The sequence below is a fragment of the Callorhinus ursinus genome, unplaced genomic scaffold (assembly GCF_003265705.2).
Source record: "Callorhinus ursinus isolate GAN/ISIS: 27379988/994484 unplaced genomic scaffold, GSC_fseal_2.0 scaffold4, whole genome shotgun sequence".
Taxonomy (NCBI): domain Eukaryota; kingdom Metazoa; phylum Chordata; class Mammalia; order Carnivora; family Otariidae; genus Callorhinus; species Callorhinus ursinus.
The window spans coordinates 2,816,002-2,832,096 of NW_027397066.1; the positions used below are offsets into that span (position 1 = coordinate 2,816,002).

At 58.7% G+C, this 16,095-nt stretch overlaps 1 pseudogene; it reads right to left on the bottom strand.

The window, feature by feature from the left end:
• Nucleotides 1-2,064: 2,064 nt before the first annotated feature.
• On the bottom strand, nucleotides 2,065-2,158 carry LOC112836144 (U6 spliceosomal RNA; annotated as a pseudogene).
• Nucleotides 2,159-16,095: the final 13,937 nt, after the last annotated feature.

Below are 16,095 nucleotides of genomic sequence, written 5' to 3' on the forward strand. Positions count from 1 at the left end.
TTTCCACCCGAGGCCAATGCGAGGTTCTGCTTCAAAGCCAGCTATTTACATCTCCAAGCTCAAGTGGAAACAAGCCCTGGGATTATCTCTCCATTTGGGGTCAAAAGGCATGAATTTCAGCGGCAAAATGGTCCACGCTGCAATCTTTGTTTTCTGCATGAGCTGATAAACTCTGAGGCCAGGCCCACGGGGCCTCCCGCCGCATTGCCCATGAGCTTCGGTAAATCTTTTGACAGGAGTCATTGTCTAGGGCAGTGCCCCAAACGACTTCTCTAAACGGAGTTATTCATTTGGCTATAATGGGAGGCCGGGATGCCAGGCCCTGCTGATGGCGGCGATTTCACATTGAAGACCCGTCTTGTCAGGGTATTTGTAGCCTGAACGCCGGCTGCCGGCACAGCCAGTGGTTGGGGTGCGGGGGGGAGGGGGCTGGCTCTTCTTAGGTCTGGGGTCTGCGCGGAGGGCCTGGGCTTCCTGAAGAGGAAGGCAGACAGCAGAACCCCTTTGGCTCCCACCCACCCCGCAAGGAAAGGCTGCAGCCGGGGAAGACCAGAGCTGCTGCTTCTGAGTCAGGAAGATGGCAGGGGGGCAGGGGGCCCATCTTCTACTGAGTGTGACTTGAGGAGACTGACTTCACCTCTTTGGTCTTAGCATTCTTGTCTGTAACATGTGATTGAGATCACCTACCCCTTGGGGGCTCTGGGAGGGGTGAGGGGCACGACACAGTAGGGTTCTGTCCCGGCACCGGGCACGCAGCCAGGCCCACAGAGGCACCCGATAAAGGCCTGTCACATGGATAACTATGGTGAGTGCACAGCCGCGAAGAACTCGGCGCAGTTCCAGATACTGCGCACCGACCCCGCATGCAGGGCGGGCATGTCACACAGATCGACACGGGTTCAGGACTGGAGAGAGCAACGGCCAGAGGCCCCCCATCTTCTGCCCCTAGAGCCCCCCACCTCTCCCAAGCACGCCCCCATAGGTCACCCCTGGATGGGTCTCACCTGTTCTATGCTTTGGAAACATGAGATTGCCCTCGAGCTCTCTGCTGGGCACTGTGGGTGGGGGGGACCCCGCCTTGTTGCCGTGCGTGGCGCAGTTTTCTTGTGCTCACTGCCATTCGTGTTCCGTTGGGCATGTAAACCATACTTGGGCTCTTGCACACCTACCTAGGCCAGGCTTGATGCCCACCCTCCTGGCCTGCCCCCTCCCTCTGCTGACTCACAGGTGGGCTCCCAAGGGGAGGCTGTGGGCGGCCAACACCCCCCACCCTGGTTTCCCTGGGACTGCTCACGTTTTAGCCACAAAAGTCCTGCATCCTGGTAAACCCCTCAGTCCCAAGCAAACCTGGATGGCAGCCCCTCTAGAACAATGGACATTGTCTCCCTAGCTGCTAAAGTGGGCAGTCGGAGTGGGAGTGACACTGGGAGGACATGGAGGGGAGGGCTGCCTGTTGGGGAAGATGCGGTCCAGGGTGGGATTCCTGCATGGACGCATGGTCGTTCCAGCCCCCAGGCACAGGTCTGCTATCCCTGCAGAACCTGGCTGCTCACCCATGGTGGGTGCCCTGCCCCGCACATGTGATGAGAGCAGGCCCCTGACCCCCCAGGTGCCCCAGGCTTGGCTGAACCCCCTCAGCTGGGCTTGCAGTTGGCACTCGCCTGGGGGCCTGGCCTCAGCGGCCATTTATTTGGGTCAGGGGCCAGTGAGCTATAGCTCACGGGCCAAATCCAACCCGCTGTCTATTCTTGCACCCCTGGCCACTTGAGAATGGTTTTCCTGTTTTCAAAGGTTGAAAAAGAAAAAAAAGCAAAAAGAAGAATGTTTGGGGGCTTGAAAATTTTAGATGAAATTTTGTTTTCTGTGTCTACGAATAAAGTTTTATTGGAACACACATGCTCCCACTCACTCAGGCATTGTCTCTGGCGGCTTCCCTGACACAAGGGTGGAGGGAGGCTGTGCAGCCCAAGATTGGAGAATGCCAGCTCTTGGGCCCTTTGCCCACGGTTTGCCTACTCCGGTTTGGTGCGTCATGGAAACAGTTTTGCTAATTATAGCTTTTAAAAAAAAATGGCATGCTTCACAGATTTGCGTGCATAGGGGCCGTGCTAATCTTTTCTGTATGGTTCCAATTTTAGTATGTGTGCTGCCAAAGTAGGTGCTAGAGCTTCTTTTTTTTAAACCTATAAAATTGGGCAACTGTAAAACCCTGTTTTGTGTGTTTTTAAAAATTGCGATAAAATACATTTAACACAATCTTTATTGTTGAGTCATCTGTGTGGGTATCATTCAGTGGCATTAGATACATTCCTGGTGTGCGCCCATCACTGCTGTTTTTAGCCAAAACTTTCTCACTAGCCCCGTGATGGTGAATTTTACGTGTCAACATGACTGGGCCGGGGCTGCCCAGATATTTGACCTAACATGATTCTGGGAGCTTCCTGGGGGGGGATCATTTTTGGATGAGTCAACATTTGAGTTAGTAGACTGAGTAAAACAGATTGCTCTCTCCATGTGGGTGGGCCTCATCTCATCAGTTGAAGACCCGAATACAACAAAAGACTAACCCTTCCCCAAGGGGAGGGAATTATCCTGCCTGATGGCCTTTAAACGGGGACATTGGGTCTGTCTGGTTCTACCATGCTCCTGGCCTTCAGGTTCCTACTGGGACATCAGTTCTGTGACTGCATTTGCCAGCTTCCATAATCATGTTAGCAATTTCTTATAATAAATATCTATACCTACATCTCTCCATAGCTTATATATCTATCTTTATTCTCGATATCTCCTTTTGGTTCTGTTTCCCTGGAGGACCCTGCCTAACCCAGTCCTCCATATAAACTCTGCCCCACTGGCCATACCTCCCCCAGCTCCCCGGTGAGCTCCGTTCTTTGGCTGATTTTCTCTTGGCTCGTTCAGGGAAAGAAACAATCTGACATTCATTTGGATGATTCCTGAAGCCCTAGCTTTTAACTCCAAAGGATGCAGTTTTATAAGTTGTGTTCATTTCAAACCTTATGTGCATGTTCTTGGGAGCCACAGGGTGTGTGAGGTCTGCAGGGCCCGGCTCCAGAGAATGAGTTTCAAGTTGGCACTGACCTTGTCTGGACTCGTGCATCGTGGCTTCCCGGGAGCAACGGCTTAGCTGTGTGGTGGAGAGGGACTCGCGGGTCCTCTTGTCCCAGAGTGGGCAGGATCCAGGATTTGGGACTGAAGGGTTTGCCAAGATGCAGGACTTTCAAAGCTAAAACACGGGCAGTCCCAGAGAAACCCAGGGTGGCGTGGTGTTGGCTGCCCTACACGCCACCCACAGGTTCCCCCCGTGCACCCTGACTGATGCAGACAGCAGAGGGAGGGGTGGGCCCGAAGGGCAGGCATCAAGCCTGGCACAGCTAGGTACCCAAGCCTGTCTCATGCTCCAGGGCATGGCACACAGGGACCCAAGACCGCCCTGGCTTGTGGCCCAGCATCTTACCACTATATGCCCCCCCCCCAAATTCCAAACATTGCCCCTGCTCACACCCTGGCTGTACCTTACTGCAGGGGAGGTTGGATGGCAAGTAGTCTCTGCCCAGCACCGAGGGCGTGTCTGGGCCGTGGGGCCTGTCAGGGGGTCTTGGTGGAAGGAGTTGGGGCTGGGGTGGGGGGAATCTGCAAACCAGGGTTTAGCTCTGAGGCCGAGCTGGTTGGGGGCCCTGTGGCACTCCCACATACCCCACCCACCCACTTCGGACCACTCATGGCTCACTGCTGGGGCTCCTGGTTCTGTCCTTTGTGGGACTGTGAGCCACTCGAGGGCATGCCAGGGCTAGTCCCCAAGGTGTCCTGGGTCCCACACAGGGGGTGCGCATGGGTGGGGGAAGGCATAAGGAAACCGGAGCAGAGATCAGTCTCCAGGAACCCAAGAGAACAAAGTCCACGAACAGAACAGGGGCCCATTGTGGGGCTTGGCCTGCCTGTGGCAAGAATACCTCCAATTATTCTAAGAAACCAGGAAGGCTTCCTGGAGGAAGTGGGAGCAGGGTAGGGGACTGTTCTTCACGGGGAAGTGCCCCAGCTCCCATGACTCTATCCATCGCTGTATCTGTTGGGAGGCCCTGCCTGGGGGAAACTCTGCAGGCCTAGGGGCTGGGGTCCGATCCGGTCAGGAGAGCTGGACCTCCTGCCAGCCGCCGGAGGAACTTGGTGGAGACATAGCTGCTTCACCGACTTGGGGAAAGCAAGAAGGTATGAGCAGGTGGCCAAGAATGTGCCTCCCTGCTCCAAACACCATCCTGTGGGTTTATGGCTGGGGCTGTTGGCCCAAACCAGCTGAGGAGGGAAGCCTAATGCGTTCGCAAAGCTGCTGTTGGCCCAGCCCTGGGGGACGACTAAGGGGGGTTTTGGGGGAAGTTCCTGCAGGAAGATCTCAGGGTCTTAGCCAGCCCGGGTCTGTCTGCTGGGACCCCCCTGACAGGCGGCAGGCACTCTCATGTACATCACACATATGTGCAGATTCAGCTGCTGCTACGTGGCCCATTTCATGATTTCTGTTCTACAGGCAAGGAAACTGAGGCCGAAAGAAGCGAGGTGTTTAAGCCTGCGTAGGGCATGGTGGGCTGGGTCTGGGGCTGGGCGCTCTGCGTCTACAACCGTGCGCCCGACCCTGCCTTCCTCGATGGCATTTGGAGCGTCAGCTTGGAACGTCACCCCTCTGCAAGCACGAGATGTCATTTCGTTGTCATCTATTTGAACGTCCCTCGTTGTTGACGTGGATCATTTTTCTGTAGGCTTATGGGCCATTCCTTTTTGTCCCTCTTGTGAAACACCTGTTTGTATCTTTTACCTATGTTTTTTCCTATTGATTTATAGGGACTCTTTATATATTTGCTGCACAAATTTGTCATCCATCATGAGTGCTGCAAATACTTTCTCCCAGATTGTGGATTGACATTCCGTGTTCCTTGTGCTGTCTTTGATGATGGCTTATTTTTTTACAAACTCCTCTGGCTGCTCTTTGGAGGTGCCCCCAGGGTTGGCCAGAGACTCTGTCTTTCTCCTTCCATGTCCTGGTTTTGGACAATCTCAGGGAGTCCCTGGCTTCAGTTACTGTTGTGGATGGAATTGTGTCCCTCAAAGAGACATATTCACATTCCAGCGCTGGTACCTGTGGTTGGGGCCTGATATGGAAATAGGGTTTTGTAGATGTCACTGAGTGTTAGTGTAGATGAGGTCCCACACTGGAGGACGTGAGTCTTAAATCTGGTGTCTGGTGTCCTTGCAAGAGGACGAGAGACAGGCATACACCAGAAGAACACTGTGTGAGGACTCGGGGAGAGCGCCCTGTACTGACGCAGGCGGAGACGAGGTGATGTGTCTACAAGCCGGGGATTGACAAGGGTGCCAAGAGCCACCCCTGAGGGTGCAAACCGCCCCAGCCTCCCCTTGGGACCTCGAGGGCTCCTTAGACGCGCACGCAAGGCCCTCCTGGACCTTTCCTGGAGCACGGGATCCTTCACGCAAGACACGCGGCCCTGCACATCTTGAGAAACGAGGCCACCAGGGACGGTGGCTCTGCTGGGGCTGAACGGCATCCCTTGTGGAAGAGACGAGGCTGGCCACCTTCTGTTCCTCGGGGGAGCCGGGGCCTAGGTTGGAGGGAGACGCCAGCGCTGGTGCTGGCCTGGCAGGAGGTGCTGATCCCACGTGGGTCTCTTCACGGGGAGCCTCCCCATCCTCAGGCCCTGCCCCAGGGGTGGGAAGGGAGGTCTGTGCGCCTTCCTCAGGGGGTTTTCCCAGACACCTGAGACTGTCAGACCTGAAGCTGGCCCAGACCCACTGGGGCGCAACCTCCTGGGCCCACCCCCAGGTCAGCAAAAGTATATGACTCCAGCGAAGCCAGCGGAGGGGGTGAGGGTCAAAGTCTTTGGGTTAGATATTCTATTATTGACAGGAAGTGGAGACAGTCACACATTCTGTTAGTGTTTACTGAGCACCTACTATGCACCAGGCTCCAGGACGCACAAGAGACTAAGACGTGGCCCCAGCTCTAAAGCAGTCACAGTTTCGTGGTGGAGGCAGGTGGGTGGACCCCACCGTGGGTGGCACGTGCAGGGACAAAGGGATGCACAGGGGGTGGGAGCCCAGAGGAGGCCTCCTGCCCAGCTGGGTGAGGTGACTGTTGGGCTGGGTTTTGTAAAAGGCACAGGGATTGACTGAGCAAAGGAAGGGAGCAGACAGGGCACCAAAGGCAAAGTCTGGGCAGTGAGTGACAGCAGGAGCCTTGAACCGAAGTGGGAAACTCAGTCGTTAGAATGAGGGGTGCGCGTGCATGCACACATGTCCACACGTATGTACGTGCATGAGTGAGAGTGCGTGTGCACATGTGTGAGAGCATGTGCGTGTACACACATATGCATGTGTGTGTGTGTGTGTGTGCATGTAGTCAGTGACTCCGGATGCATTTAGGGAGCAGGGTTCTCTCATGAGGGACCTTATGTCCTAAGCTTAGGAATTTTAAGAATTCTGAAAAAAATTGACAAAATTTTAACGGTTCAGTTACCTGCTATGTGGCTTGGGGGCAAACCTTCGCCCTTGCCCTGGGCCACGGGTTCCCCTCTGTGCCTGGAACCAAGCCTGGGCCCCTGCAGCTACAAGACCCTGCATTTCCAGACCGCAGCCTTCAGGAGAAGGGAGAGGACCCCGGGGGCAGCTGCTGCCCGGAAGCTTCTGAGGCCCAGGCCCGCGGAGAAGTGGCTGTCTGTCCTCCAGCACGCTGACCGTCAGCTCCGTGTAACCAGAGCCGGGCAACACAGCCTGTTACAACACCAACAACAGCCTCAACTTTTAATTCTGCAACTGGAGAGGGCAGCGGGGACTGGGGCCTCCCCAGGGGCCTCGGGGGACATTGATCCACCGGTGACAAATGTCAGAGATCCAGGATGAGGGGACTCAGCTGCCAGGCGGTCCGCCGGAAGAAGACCCAATGGCTGCGCTTTGGAAAGGGTGGGAATAACCTGCCCGAGTGTAGAAGCCAGAAATACCAACGTTTTCACATTCCATCCCATCTCTGTTTGCCAGAAGAGTTTGATGTCGAACCATGTGGGTGCAAACAGTAACTGCTGCGAAACCCCATCTCCATGCTTTGCACGGGCTCAGCTGAGATTACCTGTGCTCCCAGTAAGGAGGATGCGGCTCCGATGTGAGGTTCGGTGTAGGAGGTTGGCCCAGGGCAGCAGGTGGGGCAGGGAGCTGGCCGCCCCCTGTGCTCCTCCTTTCTCCTTGCAGCCCCAGCCCCGGGCTCCCCTGGAAGCTGACTGCAGTTCCAGCCCCTGGCTCCCCCGAGTGCCAGAAAAGCAGCCCTCTCCAGCTCTCCCAGATCTCTCTTCATCTATGAACGAGGTATAGTCCTAATAGTGTGTCAGTAGAGTTCGAATAGTGGGAATCCTGAACCCAAACCACCACTGTCACTCACCACCTGTGTTCAGGGATTCCAAGTTTCCGGAGGAAGCCACCCCATCTTCGGGCACTTCTCTCTCTCCCCCAGCTCAGCCCACAGCTTTGAGCCTGTGGAGCCCCAGCTCCTCTGGCCCCGCACTTTTACTGGGAGACGGGGTTTGGAGGGAGGTCCTCGGGTCTGCTAGAATTCCCAGGCTTAACACACAGAGAGACCCAGGAAGAGAGAGGTGAGGGCCCCTCCGTGGGGCCAATAGACCCGCAAGTCTCGCTGCAGACGACCCCGGGCCCTCATCCACGAGAAGGGGGTGTAGTGCCAGTCCCGAGGGAGGCGTGTGCGGGGCTGGAGAAATGCCCCCAGGGTCCAGCATAGCTGAGCCTCCCTCCCCTCGCCAGGCTTCCTGCTGGCATCTCGCTCCACCTCCCTGGCCTCGTCCACAGCCACGGTTTACCTCCTTCCGGCAATTCCAGCCCCCTGGCACCCAGAAGCCCACCGCAGGCCCTCTCCTGGGGTGCTGGGTGCCTTCCCCTCACCAAGTGACCTGGTGTTTCTCTTTTGTGTGTGTGGTTAAATACACTTAACAGAAAATTTGCCTTGTTAGCCCTGTTTTCGTGTACAATTCAGTAGCATTACCTAACTCACAGTGTTGGGCAACCGTCCGTTTCCAAAACGCTTGTGCCACTGAGGTCCTCGAACTTGACCTCGTGAACAAGAAAGATGACGCTTGTGTCTCACTGGCTCAGAGCCCGGGTTGGAGGAGGTGACCGTGCCTCGACCCACCCTGTCCTGGTGGGTTCCCGGATGGGCAGGCGGCACGGCAGCACGTGGACCCTGATGCTCCCTGGACCCCTGGGCAGGCACCGGTTGCAGAAGCATGAGCTGGGCCGGTCTGCTTCTTCCCCCCAGCACCTGCAGAACAGCAGTGGCAGCCACTCCTGGTGGTCTCAGCCTTATTCTTCCCTTCCCAGCGGCAGAGCTTCCAACTGGTAGCCGGTCACCCCCCCAGCCAGGACCACCTGGCTGCCGTGCAGCTGGGCTCGGCGTGGGACCTGGTTCCCGGGCTGGGATGGCAGTGGCAGGGTGGGGTCCCCCTCAGACCCAGCGGAGGAGAGGCGGGCTGTCCCAGAGACTGTGCAGGGGAGGAAGTCACCAGCACGGGTGACTTGTAGACGGTGGGCCGCCCTGGGGACGGAGTCAGGAGCCACACACACGCTTCTGCGATCATTGAAAGCCTCTGAAACTGGTCTCTCCAACAGCAGCCCCATCTGTGCCCTGCTGGTCCCCCATCATCAGGTTTTATTTCCTAAGCTGGGACTTCCTCCAGGGGGATGTTCCTGATTTTCCTCTGCTCCTGTGGCCCCAACCTGGGCCCTGGCACAGACACTGGTGGACACATATTTGTTGGGTGATGAATGCCCTGGATGATAAGGCACGGCTGATGAATGTGTTGCACTCTCTGCTCCCGCTCCGAGGGGCTCCTGCTCAGAGGTGCTCCCGCTTGTAGAAGCTCCCTCTCATAGAGGCTCCCGCTCAGAGATGCTCCCGCTCAGAGGTGCTCCCTCTCATAGGTGCTCCCGCTCAGAGGTGCGCAGCCCCCCTGTACTCTGAAACTGACCGTGTGGTCCTCACCTCTGGGGGTAAGGAGGGACTAGGGCCTGAGTGAATGCTGTGAGTCACTGTTAGCACATGGATGTGGATGCTAACAACCCAGGGAGCTTTTGTGCGTCCTTCTCAGTTTAGAACGGGGTTCTGGGTGAGGAAGGCGATGCGTGCAGGCCCAGGCCCTCCCCCACCGGCGGGCTCTCGCAGACTTGCAGGAGCTGTTTCGATCAGGGTCCATCTTCAGATGTCGTCCCACGCGGCCACAGGGCAGGTGGCGCCTGGCGCACAGGGCGTCGCAGCCTTGTGTGTTGGGCGGGAACCTGGCTGCTGTCTCCCCAGGCTGGCCAAAGCAAGTGCCGTGGCCTACCCAGCTGCCTCTCACTGTGTTTATGTGGGGCAGACACGCGAGGGACGCGAGAGCAGATGTGAGGAACTCCACGACCGTGACACCATGTGGTGGAGTCGCAGGGATGACCACAGAGGCACTGGGAGCTGTGGCCCTGAGTGGGCTCCCTCCAAACCCAGGATGGTCTCATCTCGAGACCCTAGGTGGTCACATCTGCAAAGACCCTATTTCCAAATAAGGCCACATTCTGAGGTTCTGGGCGGACGTGATTTGGGGGACAACGTTCACACCACCTGCCCCCTCACAGGTGACGGCCGTGTTCTGGAAAACCTTTCTCAGGACTGAGCTGTGGGCAGCATCCATGTTTCAGGCTGGACTCTCCCAGCCCGGGGACCTTCTTTCCCAGGTCACGGCTGCTCTTCCCTGGTGTCGAATTTCTCAACAAGGCTTCCTGGGACCCCCAGGGGCTCTGCCGTGGGCTGGAGCTGGGAGCAACTTCAGAGGGAGGTTCTGTCCTCACGGATCACCCTACATCCTAACTCCTTCCCCAAACCCACGTCATGGCAGCGACAGGATTTTCAAATGAGGGAATGTGATAGGAACACTAGAGTTTGCACAAGGCACAGGATCTAGAATTCGATTCACGCCCAGCAGGCGGGAAATTCCCGCACAGGCTTTTGTGGGCGGAGTGGGAGAACCGCTCTAGGGCAGGAGCAAGCTCCTGCTGGGCCCCGGCCGCCCGCCGGCCTCCTCACAGCCCTCCCTTTTACAGCCCAGGAGAGCTCAGGTCACGAGCCCGAGGCCACGCCTGCAGCAGGTGGGCCCGGGCCTCAGGTGCCACTCGGTCCCCTCCCTAGCTGCACCCACAGCAGGAGCCCCCATGACAGCTCCCGAACAATGCTCGTGATCATTGACGTCGCCCTGCATCTCGGGGGTGGGGGGGGGGGCTGTGCCGTGAAGGGTCAGCTGCAGAAAGGGAAGGGCCAGGCAGGGTGAGGATCGCCCTGCGAACCCGTCACTGGCTCACGGTCGGCTCTGCCTTCGTGGCTGTGATCGGGGCAGAGTTCGCCTCTATCCGTCGTCCTTAGCAGCCCCAGGCCAGCAGTCCGGGCTCCTCCACCTCTCGCCTGGATGACCCCGCCTGGTCTCCTTCCTCCTGTCGGGGTCTGCCGGCCCTGCATCCTGTCTGGGGGCCCCAGGGAGACACGGTCACATCCCCGGAGGGCGTCCGGGCCCCTTCCTGTGCACCCCATGTGTGCAGCAGACGCCGTGGCCTCACACCTGCCCTCGGCACTGGGGGGGTCTGTTGGTGGGCCACGGCTGAGGACTTTTCCTTCGCGCTCCTTTTGTTCATTGTGAGAGTTGAGGGTGCAGGCTGGTGGCCAAAGCTGGCCTTGCTCATCTACCAGCTGTGGGATCTGAACAAGTGGCATAAACTCTCAGAGTCTTTGACTTCTCACCTGCAAGACGGGACAGAGATCTGGATGGGCTGCACGGTGCTTGGTGGGAGAAGATGCAAGGCAGACGTGACCTCCTCTGCCCCACGGTCTCACACGTTCTGGGGAGGGGCTGGCACCAGGCGCCGCTGCCCAAGGCCCGGAGGTGTTCTGTGAGCGAGGCGCCGAAGGCGGGCCTGCGTGCTCTCAGCTGACTCACGCGGCACCTCCCGGGCTCCCGCGGTTCGCACTGGAGGCACCAGATTCTGTGCAGAAGGACGGGCTCCGGGAGACGTGCCGGCCTCTGCCCTCGGGCCAGCAGAACTGTCCCCGCTGACCCCACAGGGCTCAGGCCTCCCGAGCGGGCCCTCCTCGGGATCGATAGCTGAGCTGATCAGCCGGCAATGTGACACTAATGGACGCAGAATTAAAACGTGAAGGCACATATTAATCTGGACAGCCGCGGGGCCTGGGTGGGGCGGGCAGGGCGTGGGCGTGCGGCCCTTAATGGAGCCGTATTGACCAGGCCACAGAGACCACAGCCCGGCTTGGATGTCACTCTACAGCCCAGGAGCTGGGGGGTTATGGATTTCAGTGTTTTATAGGTTTGGGTTTAAAAAAAGCGACCTCTCTTTCTCCCGCAGATCAATATACTCTTTTTTTTAGCCGCGCGTGATCACCGATAGTCCATCAGCTCGGCCTCTGGGGAGGTTTGTAAATATCGGTGTTGGAAATATTAATATCTTATCATCATGGGGCCTCGGCGACACGGAGAAGGGCACGGCCTGGCCCTCGGCCGCCTCCCCGAGCCTCTGACACCAAGAGCTGTGGGCAGACCTGCACTTGGTTAGTCTTCTCTTCCTTGGATGAGGCCTTACGTCTCTGAAAAGCCAACAGGCGTGCGGCTGTCGTGGATTGCAGATGGGGGCGTGGACCTTTCTTCCTGCTGGAGGGCACGCTACGGTTTGCACCGCCACCCTGGGAGGGAGTGACCCCATTTCAAAGAGAAGGAAACTGAGGTTCAGGGATGTGCAGCCACGTGGGCAAGGCCACGCGGTGTGTGGGTCCCAGCCCCCGCTGCAGGGCTCGCTGCTGCGTGGTCCGCTTCTTCTCCCTGCTCTGGTCTCACTCCCTCTGATCTATCTCCTCCAGCTGCCTCCGGTCTTGTCACCCCCGCCTTCAGGATCAAGTCCACTCTGCTGGTCTGGCCCCTGCTGGCCTCACGGCCCCACCTGTCACCCTCCTCTGTGTCTGCCTGTCCTCTGTAGCCACACTGCACACTGACGTGGCCCAGGACACACCAGGGTCCTCCCCTCGGCCCGCGCCTGTGCTGGTCAGCATCTCCCAACACGACATGAAAACCAGAACAAAGCTCGGTGGGCAGCGGCCCCCGGGGCAGGCTGGTCTTGGTCACACTCGCCCAGAGCCCAGCCCGCCCCAGGCCCCAAGTCCCTCCCTTGTCCCTGCCCCGGTCCCTCTGCTCTTGCCCACACGGCCCGACCTCCCTCGGTGCAACTCCTGCCTGCCTCCCACCTGCTCTGCTCTCCAGGAGGACAGAGGCCCGAGGAGACACTAGGAGCCTGGGTCTGGGCACGCGCAGCCGCAGAGCCCAAGTCAGGCTGGGGTAGAGGAGGAAGGACAAAGAAGCCAGGAGAGAGCGGGATGGAGAATTAGGGGCAGCGGGGCCAGTGCGGAAGGACCCAGGAGCCCTGGGAGAGCTGCCAGTCCCAGAGGGGCTGGGGGGCCGGTCGGTGGCAGGTCCATGTCAGCCGCTCGGGGCTCTTAGACCGTGGCCACGCCTAGCCTGGGCCCTTGCCGCCCCTTCCCCGGGCCCTGCAGCACGGGCTCCCCAGCCCCAGCCCCTCCGCAGCACACTTCTCCCAACAGAGCCCTGGGCTCCCGCCCCTCCTCAAGGCCAAGTTCTCCATCTGGAGCCCATCGTGGCCTCTGAGGGGAGCCCGTCCTGACAACATCTCCTCGCACACACCCACCCCCAACCTGCCTGTGAGCCCCGACTCAGCTCTGCTCCTCAGTCGCTCCGTGAATTCTGGCCAAATGCATAAATGAATTAATGCGCCCAAGCAGCAGGTGCGGGCTCCCTTCCCGCCCTCTTCATGGGATAACCCCGCTTTTCAGAGAGCAGGTGTTCCCAGCCTTTGCTCGGGGAGCAATGTTCCAGGCAGCGCTGGGGCTTACTCATGCCTTTGTCCATGCATTTCTGCACACGGGGCAGTGACAACAGGGAGGATCAGGGACAGCAGGTCCAGGTCAGGGGGCTGTGGCGTGGTCGCTGCTCAGAAGTGTCAGAGGCAAACCGACATAGGGGCAGTCACCGATGCTTCCGAACTGTACCCTAGCAGGACCCAGCTGGCCGAGCCCTGGCCAAAGGGCCATGGGGACGGCGGAGAGAGGGCATGGGAGGTGACCCGGGCCAGGCACGACGCCTGCCCAGCCTAATCGAGCTTGGCCACCTCTCCACCATTGGCTTTTGCTGCATCTGCTATAACCGTGTGCATCGTAGATGGACTGGGGGTGGGCCTAGCTTTTAGTGTGCCCGGCATGGAGCCTCGGGCCGGAGAGCATCTGGAACGGTGGCCGGGCCCTCCTCACCGAGCCCCTGCGCAGGTGCGTCCACTCTGGAGCTCAGTCTCCCTCTGCACTGAGGGCCCCGGGAGCCGCTTTCTGCGGCCGTCCTGGCATTGCCCTCCACCCCCCAACGCAGCTACCCCCGTCGGCAGTGAAGTGAGCGAGAACATGTTCGACACTGAATAATTAATTTTCGTTCTGCGATAAAAATGTTGTCTATTGATTTACAACCCCTCCCGGCAATAAAGCTTTTCGTGGGAAACCTGATTCTTAATTATTGTCCCCAGACCCGCCAGGAGGCGTGTCCAGCTGCCGTGGGAGCAGCCCCAACTGTTCCCAGGCGTTTTGGGGCCACGGGGCCAGCTGCTGCCCCGGCCGCCCCACTCTGTCCTTCCCTGGTGACTGGGCTGCCCCCTTGGCAAGTGCTCCCGCAGCCTACCGGGCCGGCCTGCGCGGGAAGCAGGTCAGCGGGTGAGCACCTCAGCATGCCCCAGAGGGCAGGGGCCGCTCCAGGGAATCAGAGGAGTGGTTGTTGCCTGTGGGGTGGGCGGGGAGGGCCAGGTGAGGGTGACGGCCAGGCCACTCCAGCCCAGGTGGAGCCCGGCTTCCTACCACTGCGGCCGACTCTGGAGCCTGGCCCCGGCTCCGCCCTCAGCAAAGGAGACCCAGGCGGCTGACAAGGGGGCGAGTGCTGCGGTCATCGGCTGCAGGTTTGGACCCAGAACGTCCGTTCCTGGCTCCGTGTCCACCCCAACCTTCCCCGCACGGCCTCTGGGCTGCACCCCGAGTTAGGGTCCTCACGCTTAAGGGGCCCCGGTGGTCCCACCACCGCCGGCAGGGTCCGAGCTCTGATTCTGGTCCCCAGGTTTCTTCCCTCCAGCCCAGCAGGGGTGGAGGGTGACGGGCCCCGTCCTAGATCACCCAGGGCACTGCCTGGCGTGGTCGTCCCGCAAAGGTCCAATGGCACTCGGGAAAGTCAGTGGAGAAGAGAGACATGTCCAAACCTTCCAGGTGGCAAGGCGCTCAGCCAAGGCCTGGCCCTGCATCCTTCTGCTGCATAACCCGGCTGTGGCCGGTCCTGGGGCCTCGTGCCCGGTCCGGACGGAGCCCAGTGTGCCAGCATTCAGAGGCAGGGGCTGAGCACGGGCTCCTGGGGCCCACTATACCCACATTCTGCTCCAGAGCCGCTCACGTCGGGGTCACTGCAGGATTCCTGCCGACTGAGATCCCGCATGATGCTCCTTTCCGTAGCTGGGAGATGTTATGGCCCAGTAAAGCACAACAAGGTGACGGCCATGAGAAGGGGGCTGGAAACGCACATGTGGGGACACAGGGTGCATTGATTTCTTTCTCAAATCCCTCACTTGCATACACTGTTTTTCACAGGAGTTGCTGATGTGGTTGAGCCACTTCTCCCGACTCTGTGCTGGTTTGGAGTTCTGAGCCACGGGCTCCAGGAGCTCAGCGCACATCACTAGGCTTCGCGCCTTGTCCTCAGAGCCACCACTGTGGCTGATCCTGTTTGTGGTGGAGATCCAGGCGGTTAGTGGCCGCGGGCTGACAAGCCCGAGGGGGTGGTTAGCTGCTGTGCCGGGCCCACTGCGGGCTGGACCAGCGGGCGGCCCCGGAGCGTAGCCTCACCGCATTCAGCAAACAGAATGAACGCATCTTAAACATGAAGAGAGCAGGCCTGTTGGAGAAGTGGGGAGTTCGGGCCCCCCTGTGCCATCTGACTGGGGTGCATCCCCGAGCCCCAGCACATGCTGGGCCATGCTGGGCCGGGGGATGCAGACATGTCAGATGGGGCTGCTCTTGGAGGTCATTAGGACACACAGATGGTCACTTGTCACCTCGGGACCGGGGAGGGTCACAGGCGCCAAGGCAGAACCTGACATGGGCTATATAGCAGCAATGGTAGAAGATTCTGGATACGTTTCTATTTACACCACTCTCTCTCCCTCCGGTCTGCTCCTGAGAGATCCAGAGACTTCCACCACTAGCTCGGGCTTCCCTTGACACACTGGGTTTCAATATGAGATGCTCTTGACCTGGCAGTGGAAGGCCGTCTCTGACTCCGCCCCAGGGTGGTGAGCACCCTGTACGCCCCGTGGACTCTGTACACTGAGCATACAGTGTCACCGCTGCAGCCACACAACACTGTGATATCTGCTCAGTACGATGCCACCAAAGGAGGGCACAGGCTTCCTGCTGCTGGGTCCACATCTCCCATATCACTGGGGCTGGTGCTTTGCAAGGAGATGCTTGCTGAATGCTTGTGCATAGGAGGTGTTTGGTGAATGTTCAGTGCTCAGGAGGTACCAGGTGAATGCTTAGTGCTCAGGAGGTACTAGGTGAACACTTGGTGCTCAGGAGGTACTAGGTGAAAGCTTAGTGCTCAGGAGGCACTAGGTGAATGCTTAGTGCTCAGGAGGTGCTTGATGAATGCTTGTGCTCAGTGAATGCTTAATGCTCAGGAGATACTCAGTGAATGCTTAGTGCTCAGGAAGTACTAGGTGAATGCTTAGTGCTCAGGAGGTACTAGGTGAATGTTCAACACTCAGGAGGTGCCAGGTGAATGCTTAGTGCTCAGGAGATGCCCAGTGAATGCTTAGGGCACGGGAGGTACTAGGTGCATGTTCAGTACTCAGGAGGTGCTAAGTGCATGTTCAGGGCTCAGGAGGTACTAGGTG